This window comes from Pholcus phalangioides, unplaced genomic scaffold (genome assembly GCF_987345545.1).
Source record: "Pholcus phalangioides strain wild (caught in Gottingen) unplaced genomic scaffold, Ppha-v1.0 ptg000013l_1, whole genome shotgun sequence".
NCBI classification, from domain to species: domain Eukaryota; kingdom Metazoa; phylum Arthropoda; class Arachnida; order Araneae; family Pholcidae; genus Pholcus; species Pholcus phalangioides.
This window is the reverse complement of record NW_028301606.1, coordinates 17,569,031-17,584,784: the sequence shown is the minus strand read 5'-3', so window position 1 is coordinate 17,584,784 and position 15,754 is coordinate 17,569,031.

Below are 15,754 nucleotides of genomic sequence, written 5' to 3'. Positions count from 1 at the left end.
ACAGATAATTATTCCACACAATTCAAATAACATGTTTTTTCAACAAATAAATTGAGCAAAACATTTAAGAACATTTGAAAACATTAAAATAGTTTTTAATATAAAATATACATACATAAAACTACTCTATAAACACCATCCATACATTTTGACAACCTATATCACGTTATATAAATATTCGTATTAACATATTAAATTTAAAAAAAATCCAAATATTTCTGTACAGAAACTATAAATTAAAGAATAATTAGAATAAATAATTCTCTTTAAAGAAAATGGATAGAAAGTACAACACACATAAAAAAGATAATTATCCGAGAACGAAGAGAGATTGAAAGCTCACTTGTTTTAATCCTTTCTGTCATCCAGAGGGGGATATACAACATTGCATATTCTACAACAATAAGTTTTAAAAACGTATAATTGCCCAAATATTTAATATAATTTTTTTTTTTACCTCATAATTTATTTTTTTATTTCTGGGGGGAAAAAAAATTGCAAACCCTTTAACCCGTGTAAAAAAGCGTCGCTGGCGCTTCCTTTTCATTATTCGGTTAAAGGTATTCATTCCGCTATTTCCATGGGAAAAAAAAAATATATATTTATTTTTTCCTTTCGCCCGTCTTATCTCCGGTCGACAAATTCTCTCATCTTTTCGGCCAGACTCTTATCTTGTTGTCATCTTCACATGACACGATGAGAGAGTGTAGATCCGAAGGGAGGTGGGCTTAAAACAACGCTTTCCTATAAAGCCCCCCCCCCCCACACCTCCACCTTTTTCTCCCGAATTCTTTTAAGACAAAGTTTATGACGGGTTAAAATAATTAGTTTCGCTCAACGGTTAATATCCATCAAAGCATGAACGGGAGAGATAGGAAATAGCGGAGAAATAAATGAAAATAACGAGACGCCCAACCCCCCCCCCCCGAAACACACAGATACATAAGGAAAAAATAATAATATTATTACATTTTTTTTATTATTATTCGGATATAGTTTTAAGCGGCAAATATTTCGTTGGTTGTGGAACGGATACAACCATAAAAGAAACCATAAAAGAGGCCGTACCGATGAAAAGAAAAACGATTTTCTTCTTGTTATTAATATATATGTGGGTTTTCTTTTTTTTTTTTTTCTATCTAACATCGCCTTTTTCCTTTAAATAGCTTTGGCAAAAGCATTACATAAAAATAAAAGAGCTCTCTCTTTCCTATAAATATCGGTGGTCAAAGTGGACAGTAAAAGATATACAGCGCTAAAAAAATGGACCTTTTTTTTTTTACGGTATAAAGGACGGCCGATGTACTGTCGTCGACGTAAAAATAGGAAAAAAAGTGTATTTTTATTTATTTTTAGTTTTTTATTTTTTGTGGAAAAAACATGAATGGAAGTTTTCTGTGTGAGAAGTAAATGGCGTAGAATATTCTAGTGCGCAATAAATAACGAGACGCCAAAGAAAAGCAAAATGTCGACATTGTGTGAGGTAAAAGGCGTGCGTTTTCATGGTGATGTTTTTGTTTGTATGTTATAAAAAAAAATTAAGACTTTTCTTAGATTTTTGGAATCTTAGGTTTTGTGTGAATCATTGTCAGTATGGATCGAATTCATATTGTTTTAGGATTATATCCTTTTTTCTAAAGAATATCCCATAACTACCGAATTGTATTGCCCTAACTAAAGATTCTTTGCAAGGTTGCGCGTCACAATTATTTACAGGGTGCATAGCAAGGAAACAAATATGTTATTTTACTGGTAAGCAGTTCGTCCTAGAGGTATACTTCCAATTCTAGAAATGTTTTCAAATAATGTGTAATATTCAGATATGTCATTCATGTTTCAAGGGGTTGTATAGTTATTAAAATAAAAAAATAACTTTTCATACAGTCCCCGTGTGCCCAAAAACCTAATAGAAAGTTGTTGCCTTGTCTCTCCTGATGCCAACAAAAACACCCTTTGTTTCTAAGTGATATATTCACTGAGATATTAGAATTCGAAAAACGAGGAAATTTGGTAAAGAACAGCGTTAAATGCGGAAAACCCGTTTTACACGCATTTAACGCTGTTATTTTCCCCAAATTTCCTCCATTTTTCGAATATCGCAGTGAACGTTGCACTTAGAAACGTGATTTTTTTTTTTTTTGGTATCAAGAGAGACAGGGCAACAATTTTCTAATCGGGTTTTGGACCACATGGGAACTGTATAAATACAAATACAAGGCCACAACAGGAAAACTGCCCAACAAGGTGGCTGAGAAAAAGATGTCCATAACAAATATGGATGTCATGTATTTCTACAATACAGCGACCCCCCAATTAAAAATGCAATTATAAAAACTAAAAAATGCACATACATGATAAAATATTATACAATGCCCATAAGAAATGTTTATGGTCGTCTTACAGCCCAGTTAAAAAATGTAAAAAATATATTTTCTTATTATAATGACAACTATAGAATCCCTTTAAACATAAATGATATCCTGAGTACTACACGTTATTTGGAAACTTTTGTTGTAATTGGAAGTATACCTCTATGGTTAACGGTTCGTCAATAAAATATCACACCTCCTGTTTGCTATGCACTCTGTAAATACAACATACAAATACAAATACAACGCCACAACAGGTATATATGCCCAACGAGTATATATTATGTTCAACCATATGCAAAAATTACATACACAAACACATGTGCGCATCAGTAAAATAATGCCGGAATAAAAGAAACAAACTAGAATACGTTTTCATGTAAAAATGTAAAAAATAAAAAAATTCAAACTAGAATACATTACATTACACATGTGAGGGAATGAGAAAGCTAGGAATATACAATCGACTCCTTAAACGGATATCAACAATTCCAGTCCACAATAACCGATTATGTGGGCAATCAATTATACTGGAAGCAATACAATTGTCGTTTAACACCGTTATTATAGTTTGTTGGAAACTATTGTTAAGAGCTTGAAAATTTGAAAGCTGGGAAACGTTTGTTTTATTGAAAACTGATAAAGCTTCTGGAATAAATCAGACATCAAAATGAAATGAACGTTATACCGTTATACCGAATTACAACGATCAGGATACCAAAGATTTTTACTTTTTCTCTGTAAGCGCCCTCTGTGGACTCAATAGAGAACAAAAATACAATAATTAAATATACGTAGTGAGGTGAACTTGGATACTGCGTATACCCATGCGTTTTGATGGTGATGGGTATGTATCTATTTGTAGATTTTTTAGCATTTTTCACTAGATTTTTGGAATATCACGGTTCGAATCATTGTCAATATGAATTGAATTTATATTCGTGTAAGATTTTATGATATGAATTTTTTAAAAATTTTAATTTAACTGCGTAATCAGAATGGCTGTTTCTGCATCGTATCTGCGCCGTATATGATACACGGGTTCTGTCTAATACCGATTTTGTCCCTAATTGTGATCTTTCACAGCGCATAGTGCATTTGTAGATTGGACATAATGGTGGACTTGATTTTTGTTTACTGTACACAAACACACACTCATGCTTTACTCGTACAAAGTTGTCTTCCTTCTTCACAACGCCTCAGTAAGGCTACTTGTTGGCCATCAGACAGTCTCATTGGGCTGGGAAACTACGAAATGAATTAAATTCTGTTCGGGTATAATTAGAATACCTCATTCCTATCAGTGCTTCGGTAAGTATCGGATGCACTTTTTTTGTACTCCAAATACGATAGCTTCGTTCCATTCTTCGGGGACTAGCAGCTGCTTCTGGTGAGATGAGGATCTGGTATCTGCACATGTTCATCCGCGAAGCTAAGTGTGGACTCTTATTTCTTATCTATATCATATTTTATCTTTTCACATTTGATTTTTGGGTTTGTTTCTTCGCTTAATTTTAATCAGTGTTTATTAAGGATTAATTTGTGACATAAGTTGTTTGTATTTCTTTTTGATTTTTATTCACATATTTTTCGATTGTTTCTTTTTTTCTCTCTCTCTCTCGGCTATCATTTAATTTTCTTTGTACTTTGCCAGGTTTCTTCCTTCGTTTATTTGTGTACGTTCAAATTTTCACCCATAAGGAAGGGCACGTATAGGAGGGCACATTGGTTCTTTGTTTTCGGCCAATTTGGTGTTTTTCTCGCTGCTTTGATACACTTTGCTTGGAAGGTTTGGGTGTTATTAAAAAAAACTTTTTATACAGTCCCCGTGCACCCTAAATAGAGTATTTGCCCAGTTAGAAAAATGTTGCCCTGTTTCTTTCTGATGCCAACAAAAAGAGTTCAATGTTTTTAAGAACAATATTCAGTGAGATATTCGAAAAACGGAGAAAGTTTGGGATAAAACAGCGTTAAATGCGGGTAAAATGATTTTTCCGGGCAATCAGACCACAGATTTCTCCAGCAAAATTAAAAAAAGAAAACCTTCAAGTGCTCATATACGTGGTTATAATACTACTTCTAGTTCTGTATCGTATTTCCTAGTGAGTCACGCTTACAAGGGATTGTAGGGGAAAACATTATCCACATCCATAACACATGGATGGGTGAAAGCGAAAACTCATCAGCTAACTTGTGAGTAGTTGGCCCCCACCATTCCATTTCGACAGTGGTGGTTAACTGAATTTGGTTTTCTGTATTTCCCAACTTCAGGTGCGAATACGAGAAGATTTTACCTTTAAAAAAGTCTTGCCACAGAGAGCAACAGAACGGCAAAATTATTCAATCCTTGCACTTCACTCATCGTTAGAAAATTGATCGCAGATAGCGGCACTACACATAACAAGCACAGTAACTACACAGTAAATACATAGAAAATCACAGTAACAAACTTCACGTTAGGTTCACAACACGCACATTCCAACATGTACCAATTCGTTAGAAATTCCGCAGATAAATGTGGAAAAGGCGCATGCGTGGGTTAGTAGTAGTAGTAGTAGCTCATTTTTGATAACGCGACAATAAATAATCACCGAGCCAAAATTTGTTCAGATTTTTTGCTCGTTAACTGAAGTTCCACAGTCGAGAGCATTTTACTAGCTTTTAGCTACTGCTCTTTTCCCTGTCCCAGCTTTCTTCATCACATTATGATATCGTGAGTTCACATTATCACATCACATTATGTGATAATGTGAATTATGATAATAATAACAACTGTTCTGTGTCTGCCGTGCCCATTCAAATATTTAATTTTTTTCTTTCTGTCTTTGTATTTAATTTCAAATATTGTAAAATATGTTATTTAATTGTAAACCTCTAATTTGTATAGTTTTATTGTAATTGACTGGGGGAAGAATATGTTATGTTATGTTATGAATAAGTACACCGATAGAGAAATAGTCGTATAGATGCTTTTATATAGTGGATAGGTTCTTTTATATCTTAAACAAAAATTAGAATAAATATACAAAATATATAGAATAAATGTACAAAATGCGCAAAATGGGGGATAAAAGATATTAAATTAAAAAAAAATTGCTTGTTATTTTTATAGGCTAGTGAAAAGTTAATTATGTATCGATGATGACAGGAGAGAAGCCATCTATTTCTTGGTATTTATCTTATTCAGAAAATCCTTATAGAATTAATTTATGTTGATTCATTTCAATATTTACTTTCATTCATTTTTATATATCTCATGATTCATTCATCATGGTTCGTTTATTTTATCTGGATTCACTATAACCTTTTCAGACCTAAGTTGGAAAAACAAATCGTTGATTACAATGAACTAGAAGTATATACAGCGATAGTAATTAAAGCCAAGCCACATTGCTTAAGTATTGATGTCAAAACAAAACTGAATATATAATTCAGTAAAATTGCTAATTAAATACCAAAGAGAAGAAAATAAGCTTCATCATAAGGGAACAAATTTTGCTGTGGACATTCCAGAAAATTTCCTTCGAGGTGGATGCCAGACCTGAAAGGATCAATTCATTTTATTAATTTGTCTGGATCCACTTTAATTTATCTTGATTCCATTTCATTGATTTTATATACCTGCACCAAATTTAATGAAGTTTCATCGATTTCCTCGAAGATGCCAGTTAAAGATATCACAAGTGTTTTTGAACATATCCACATGGTTCTTCGAATCATAAACAAACCGACGTCCATTTAACATGAAGTTAATACACATAGCCGCACTCACATGACGTTTCAGTACCTTGCTATTTTCAAGAAACTGTTTTGAGAAAATAGTGTCACCATGAAATATGGGTATCGAATTGCACGAGCCATATAGTATGGCTCGTGGACCTTAAAAGGCCCAGAAAAATGTCCGCATGAAGTCCACTGATTCATTGCTGAAAAAATACAGTTTGTTGGTACTTTTAGAATGTTTTCAAAAGCGTCCTGCAGGATATGATACATATATATATTCACAAGACAAATTTACAAATACCAATGAAGTTTATTTGACGCATCTTCTGACTGATCGAAAAAAAAAAATATGTATGACTACACAAAATTTTCTGTATTCTCACAAGAGAAATAGCTCGGAAAACTAAAATAAATCCTCCCGTTTGGCCACACACATTTCCCTCCCCCCCCCCCCTGAAAAAAAAAATTTCCCCTCATCGCTATTTTTTCAAAGGATCAGCAATGATTTTATATATATATATATATTTTTTTATCATTTTGTGTTTTTTTTTATTTTCCTCCTCGTACTGTTTGTGAATTTGAGCGGGCATAGGAACGTCGGGATTTGTTTGCACTCGGCTTATAAAACTCGGGCCCCATGGTTTTTATTGGACCAAAAATAAAGAGGAACAAAAATAAAAACTAGAACTTGGAAAAGCTCTGGCAGAAGTGCAAGGAAAATAACAATTTCACCGAGGTTAGTGATCGTTGTTGCAAAGGTTTTAACGTTTGCTCCTCGAGTTTGTGAGGTGCGTCAGTTTATACAGGGCCATCCCGTAGACACACACACAGATATATATATATATTAAAAATAAAATAATAATAATAAAATGACTTTTCCGACGTATTTTGCTTCGGGATAAAAACATATATAACTTGAGGAAAAATAGAGAAAGTTTTATTTTTCCTCTCTTTAGAAAGTATCATCATTTTTTTTTTTCCTATGGAAACAAAAAGACAAAAACAAACATCAACATGGCGGATGAAAGTCTCCCGTTTATCAAAATAGGAAAAAATAAAAGTCGGAAGAGTATAATAATAGTAATAGTATGTAGTAATAATGATAATAATAATACCAGAAAAAATATATATAGGAACAAATAAAAAATAGTGAAAACTCAGTAGATGTATATTACACACGCGTATATATACAGAGAGAAATGAAAGGAATTCACTCCAAAGAGAAAGTGAAATTTTTCTTCTCAAGTCAATAAAATATTTTTGGAAATCTTCCAACAGGAATTCACTTCACCAAATTCACCAAGGTATCAAAAAGAATGTATATCCATACATATATTTTGAATATTCTGTAGGAACTATATAAGAAATCAGAATATTCATATAAAAGAAATGAAAAAAAAAGAAAAACTAGAATCGATTCTATATTTTAGAAAATTGTTTGTTTGAAACGGGAAAATATATTTGACTTGATATTTTCGTTATATATTTTTGAAAGATCATACTATATAAAATTCATTTCTTATTTTAGAAAATACTTATATATAAAATGTATTTTTCGCAATATTTTTATTTTTATTTTGTAAATGAAAGGGATGTCATTTTCTGATATCAATATTATTCTATATAAATATGCCTTGTATAACTGAAAAAATATTTTATTTTTATCCGTATAAGTTAGGAAAATATTGTACAATATCCGATTCAGTGAAAACATTCATCATTGTAGAGTGACAATCTCTGGGTGTGAGTGATAATTATATGGTGAGAATTGTGGGAAAATAATTATACAATATAGTATATATATACAATATTATATATATATATATATTTTTTTTTATCATTTTGTGTTTTTTTTTTTTTCCTCCTCGTACTGTTTGTGAATTTGAGCGGGCATAGGAACGTCGGGATTTGTTTGCACTCGGCTTAAAAAACTTGGGCCCAATGGTTTTTATTGGACCATGTGGACCATTGGACCATTATGTACGTTAATTTCAGTAACAACTAGGAAAATATAAATGCCTTACTTTCCTGTGTGGATCATATAGAACGTGTGAAGAAAATATTTTACAATTCTTCATTTCAGCGAAAATAGTTTTCGTTGCAGAGCGATAATTTTATTGAGAATTTCGAAAAATAATTTTACTGCTATATGTATGTTTATTTTATGTACGCTAGACAAAATGGTTGCATTGATTTTATCTCTGATATATCACTTCGAACATAAATATCTGATTATTCGTTAAATTTTTATGAATTTTTAAAATTTGGAGAAAAAAAATACAAATTTCAAATATGTGTATGAATTGAAAATTTTTTTCTTTTTCAAAATACTTTCCATTAGTCAATCGCCAAATCCGAAGTCCACTCTACTAACACATGTCGAATAAATATTACTGCAAAGTTTCAGATTTTTTCGTGCACTTGTTTTTCTGTAATCTTACGGATGAACTAAAAAACTGCAATCTGAGTTGAAATGTTTGCGTTCGAAATGTTTGTCCTTCGTATACATTTACATTATAATTCCTTACTTCTTTCTTTTATTTTGAAAGAACAAATTAAACGATTGACGAAAAAGTATTTGCATTTGGATTTACTATTAAATGAAATATTTTTTAAAGTCATGTTTGAAAATCGACTCTAACGGTCATGAAACCCCTCAACTAATGACTGATGCATAATTAAACCTTTATTTTCCTGGTTTGTTTTCTTTCATACAGTACTATTACAAAATTATATGGAAGCAAACAATGTGCAATGTGATTTTCGCAATGCCCATGTGCTTGTGAAAAAAATCAATAAATAAAATATATATGTGTGTGTAATTAAACCTATGAATGTGATAATAAATTAAATACGATAGTTAATGAAAAACGGAAAAACATTCAAACTTTATATTAAAATTATTTCAGTTTTTCTGAATTGCTCTCGTAAATACATGGTGTCCGGGTGAAAGGTAACCAAATGTTGTAGCTCTTACTGTACATGACATGTTTGGTTATGAAAATGCTGCTCCGTTGATGGTGGATTGTTATAAATTATTTATCCACGTTTTTTCCCAAGGTCGCACATGCCCACTTTTACATGTTTGATACGCTTTCCGCAGCAGTCTCGATTCCGAATTTGAAGACATCACAATAACTTCTGGAACATATCAATATTATAGACGCATTCTCAGATACAAACTTGACGGTGGTACTCAACACAAACACGGCACATTCCGACATGCATTAATTCGATAGAAGAATGTTTACGAGGTGTCTGTGAGATTCAATAGCAGATGTCGCATGTGGATGCCACAACATAGGATTCAGTGCGTGCTTAGGAAGGCTGAATTTAAATCAGTGACGCGTGTTTAACGTCGTGCATGAAGTGAGTGGAGTGTGAAGCCTTCCACATGATCTGAAACGGTGTATCAAATCATGTCGCACCAGTTGATTTTAGTAAAACCTCAAATAGCACTAAACACTTGGCCAGATATCGATCACCATTTGGACATTTGAAGAGCCAAATAGTTACCCTAAATTCATTGGTAATCCTGTGTGTATGGTTCTCTATAAGCCATCACTGCATTTACCAAAATACCCTATATATAGTAGTCACTGTACAATTATTCAATTAAAGTGTATAGGAGGTAAATTTGTTATTTAAATTTGTTATTTTTACTGTGATATTTATAAAGTTCAATTCAGATATTTTTAAGTGTTTTGTTATAGATTATTGTCCCTTAACAAAACATGAAAAAGTCTTAAAAATATCTATTCTGTGTGTTTCGTTATTTTCTAAAAATACAGTACGTATTATCGATCTATTATCAAAGTATTCTCGAGTATTTTGGGACGTATATGTATGAATTTTTCTTTTTTTTTACTAGCAGCAGGTGGAATCATCACACAGATGTCGATATTTGGATCGATATTTCACAGATATTGAGTGGTGAGAGAAAATATCTTTTTGTGCTTTTTTTTTAATGGATAATATTTGCTTTACTTCAACGTTTAGAGCGGAAATTGGATTATTGTTAAGAAGCCAATCGTTATGATTGATTGGCAGGAATGGTAAATGAATTCGTTCTATAATGGTTGAAGATATCTTTTCACCGTAGTTCTTAACTTTTTGACGAAGAGAAGGGAAATTGTACTGCATCATCATCATCATTCTACAGTCCAAAGTAAGTTATAACATCAAAGATCTCACGACATTTTTCATAAGCAAGGTTTCCTTACAACCAAGGTTGACATTTTTATGACCCTTTTTTGACAAAAAATTAAATCAGAGATAATCAAATACTGTGCATGTTCAACTAGTCATCCATTCAATTCTGATCAGTTTCGACTTCGCGCAAGCGCAAAATGAGCTTACAACTTGGTTGGTTGATCATTGATAATTTTTGCCGCTCACCGTCCGAACGGTAGCGTTTTGCTTTTTTTATACTCACCGAGAGGTTGGTGCGCTAACCCCTTGGTGTGGGATACAATGCGGTAGCAATATTTTTCTGTGTGTGTGTGTGTGGTAAAGATGTATTATCATATATTATAAATGCATTATATTTTATTACATATATACTATTATAAACACTTTGTGTATGCGGAAATATTATTATTATTACACCAATTCTAGTTGGTAATGTTTTGAAGAGAGTTGGGAATTTGATATTTTTGTATAACAGCTAGCAAATTATCTCATAATTTCCAGATTTTCCTACTCTCTCTCAAAATGTTACTAATAGCTTACGAATGGCCGAAAATGGTGCTGTAGATCATGGTTTTCCAACTGATGTTCCGTGGAATCCTAGAGTTCCGTGAGAGCTTTTTTGGGGTTCCACATGATCAAACGTCACGGAACTCTTGAAAATCCTGGAACCCAGAGAGCTCTCAAAGAAGAAAATTTTCTAATTATTGATACTCGAAAAGAGTTGTTTTTTATTTTGAATTTTAACGATCTTGCGCCGTTAAAAAAAATCCAGACAACTCCGAGGACTAAACAACTTAAAAACTGTAACATCACATTTTTTTACATCGAATTTTTGAACCAGAAGTTAGTTCACGAATGTCTTTTTCCCTTTCGTCAGAAAATTCTGAAGAAGTTGTAATAAAAGAGGACTTTTTTGAAATGTTTTGTTGATATTCTTGATAGTGATGATTCTTGGGTTACAGAATTTATACGTGTATTTTACGGGGCAGACACCCACGGCCATCTTTACACGTGAGTCACATCCAGGCACGTCACGGTAACCTCAGTTACATAGGGCCTTCCATGATAATATCTGGCACAATGACTTATGACAATAAATATGTAAATTAAGATCTGGTGCCTGAGTTCTCTTTCCTTTTTGCCCAGGAGCTATGACGTTGTTGAGACAGCAGGAGGGACGCAATTTTTTTGACAAATATTCGAAATTTGTTTGAGCTCCGTGGAACCGGCTTATAACTATCAAGGGTTCCACGGAACAGCCTTATAGCTATCAAGGGCTCCGCGAGAAGTTTCCCGTTGAAAACCCCTGCTATAGACATAACTACTGTGGAGTTAAAAATCCCTCAATATCATTATTTTCACTCCCGTTGACAGAAATCCCTGAATTAATCCCATGATCTAATCCAATCTTCAATTTTTGGAAAAAATGTTCGAGTTTTCTTTTTCCCTTCACAAAATTTTTTCCTGACTTTCATAAAATATTTATATTTCTCATGGATTTAAGCCAAATATTTTTCATTATATCTGACCAATTTTTCATTTCCTCACTTATCCATGATTTTGCAGGTCGCTGGAAGACAAAAATGTGGTTGATCAATAAGAAGGACGTAGAGAGAGCTAAAGACTGGGAGGGGGGGGGGGCGGTACCCTTTCACAAAATGTCAGAAAATGGCTGATTTTTGTGGCGTAACTCAAATCTATTGACAATCACTTTGACCCCGAAATGAGTTTTTTGCTATGGCCCTGATCAACAACAGCTGACACATTAACTACAAATAAAATTTTGTTTTTTCTTTACTGTATTAAGAACCCTAAACAGACATTTTTGGTCATAGAATGTGTGGTCTAATCGCAACAGCAAAGCCGGCAGCGGGCCTTCATAACCTTGATGGTCCTGCATCAATAAAGCACAAATTACAATCTAATCCTAAGGTACATATGCACTATCGAGTGGTTGATAGCACATGTCACAGCTAATTCGTCGGGAAAATGTATTTGTTTTTGGTGAAGTGCTGTTGTACACTCTCTAAAAACCACTCTCTACCGCCTTTGCTATTGCGATTCGACTAAAAATTTAGGACCAAAAACGTTCCCATTGTTTAGGTGTCTGGCGATACAAAATAGTAATGACTTTTCTTCGTTGTATGACTCCGAAATTACGCCAACTTTTAGTGTTGCGTTTTCACATAAAATTAATGTGTGTTTATGTGTATAATATAACCTCATAAAGTTTGAGAATTTTTCAAACATCATCTTTTCCATGAATTTAGAAACACTGTGTGTTTGAAAATATGTTGCACTTTCACAAATTGTAAAATTCCCATAAATGAGATTTGATTCATAACTTGATTTCAAGTCTTTCGGAAACTCTCGTTACATGATTTAAAGATTTCGAATGAACACACAAAAAATGATGAGCATATAATAAATACATGAGGCCAGTACGTATAGGTCAATATCCTTTAATACACTCATACATTGCTACAAGTTTTGTCCTCTCGTATAAAAAATATTTCACACAAACAAATTGACGTCGAAAGTGGGAGCCCTTCTGTGATACACAAAAAACATCTTCAAATTTCTTTTCAAAACAATTTTTTCATCTTTGAAATTTTGCTGGGCAAAAACATTGTCCGGCATTCAGGAAAATGTTTTTTCTTTTTTCATTATTTTTGTCTATATATAATATATATATATATAATATAATAAATGTGATGAACATTACTTTTGTTTTCCTTCGAGCTCTTTCTTCTTCTTTTTCACATGTTATACAATTGCGCGGTGCCTTTCTTATATATCACAGCCTAATAATTACAGTACGCTCAAAGCACTGGTACAATGGTATAGACAACTAGCTTATGGATGAGGACGATGATAAATTTTTATTTATTTAATGTATGGCAGCAGTAAAAGCGTTTTTTTTTAGTATCAAAAACCTATAAAAGAATATAATTATATAGTTATCACAAGTAAACCAATTTATAGTTGGTAAAAGTATGAAGGGGTTGTAAAAGTTAATTACAGAAATTTATACTTAAATATGGAATATTTTGAGTAGAGTAATTTTTCTTAATGTTTATCTTTTGTAAATTAACCAGTCATCTGGCCAATTAATTTCTTCTTTTTCCCCTTTTTTTAAAAGTTTGAAGGTAATAAAATATATTTTCCTGATTAAATATTTTTATGAATACATTGCAACTTACTTCATCATGTTCTTAACTGTGTTTTTAAATCATCAACGAAAAAAAAATAATACAGTAATGCAAATAATTACCAATTCGTTTCAAAAACTGAAATAATTAGACTGGAAATCGGCACGTGTCTTATTCTGTCATAGCCAGATGACTGGTTTGAGTGAGTATTTGTAAGCACCGTATTTGGATCAAAAGAAATATTACAATATGTACTTATAACCAGCATCAATTGTGATTTCAATATTATAAGCATGAATTTCAATGACTTTGATTAACATATATTTAATTTGATTTTTTTAGGACACAAGTGACTCAACTTTGGAAGGGAAAAAAATTATTACAAAAAAAATGTGCTGCATATATAATACTTATGCCTTTAAGTAAAATTTACGTGTCCTATAGAGTTTTAGCGTTGAGTTCGGATGTTCCGTGAGATGAAAAATGTTGAAAATTGTGAGAAAAAAAACTAATATTCTGGAGGAAAATTTTGTGTTAATTTTTGTTCAAAAAAAACTTTACGTTACATTTTTGAAAGCCTGAGTTTTTATGCTCCAAAGAAAACACCTTATATAATAATGAACATTCCACACAAAGGACTATTTTCCAATTAATTATTGTATAGTAAAGTTATCATTACGTTTTGATAGATTTCTTTTTGTTTCAATTAGTTATTGGTCCACATATTATTGATGCTCATTGAAACTGGGTTTGCATCATATTTCGAATGATCGGGACGGAGAACAATAAAATTAGTGCTTTTCTATTAAAAAGTCTTGGTTAAGTATGGGCATATTTTTCATTTAAATGTTTTGTCGTAGGAAATTTCATCGCTGGGATTTACGAAAAATCTCTCTGCTCTAGATGAAATTACGATTGATTTTAAAATTTGTAAGGCTTTTTTTACGGATGGAGGCAAAGGGAGGAAAAAAACCTTATTAGATCAGTTTTATTCGACATACTCATGGAATAAGTCAACGAATCTTTAAAATATTATAATATTTTCATACGGTATTCAGTTTTTTTTTGGAAATGAATGGAAAACGTAACCATATGTGCAATAATTTATGCACGTGGTAAAAAGTATTGTTGTACATTAACAGTTATTTAAGGTTATCAATATTCTAATATTAGAAAGGAAAAATAATTGGCAACGTAATACATTATTTTTCAGAGAAAGCCCAGAAAAATCAGGTTCTATTTAGATGCCAGATTAGTTAGCAAATTATAAATAGAAGTTGTGTATATATTTTTAAATAAAAAAAGAAAGGCATTTCATGTCTAAGAAAAATCATAAAATCGATTTCGTTCGGAGGAAAAAACAATTAAAACACACTTTGAACGACTGCTAGAATTTTCTTCATTTAAGAGCACTCTTTGAAAAAATTAACACCGTATTAATTGTATGCACCGCTTTTTTTTTTCTTTTGTAATTTTTACACTACCCTTTTATAACAGACAGTAAATATACGTCAATGAGGACATCAGTAACTTGCAAGATCCGCACAACATAAACACAACATTTGTTTTTTTTTTTATTCTTCACCTCGTAATGGGGTCTTCATCAGTCGAATGCTGAATAAAATCCAAAACAAAAAATATTCAATCACCGACCACAGCACAATGAATACGTCGAAACGAAATAACATTAAATACGAAAAGGTTTTTTTTACATAATGTATTTAAGTTACAAAAAAAAAATTACATACAGAAAAATACACAAACGATCATCGATATTTTCCATGATAATTATTTTTGTCGGAACAAGGAATTTTCTTTTGATTAATAACAAACAGTTTTTCTTCTCCGTATTTAAGAAATTTAATTTATCTTTTATACACAGAATAATTTATAATCTCCGTATATAAGTCCTTATGGGGTTCTAAGAACCCTTTCATTATTTTTTAATTTCGTGGACAGCCGTCGTCATCAGTCTCTTCTCTTATGCGCTTCTAAACACGTACCACCAACACAAAAAACAACACATTCACACCAAAAACAGTTTTTGTCCAACCCTGCCACAAAATAATGAGTAAAATATACGTTGGGCGCTTATTTAGAGGAGAAAACAAAAAACCCCGTGAAAATCGAATTCCACACCATCAACAACTCTTTTGCTCGATAATAATAATAACGATAAATATCCAGTCACGTACGCACAATAGCATCACGAAAACGAAAAATACCGGAAAGGAAAATCTTTTGCTGTATATAAGTTATTTATAATATATATAATAGTTACCTTTTTTCTCAGATAAAGTTCAGGTTGAATCCCTAGGC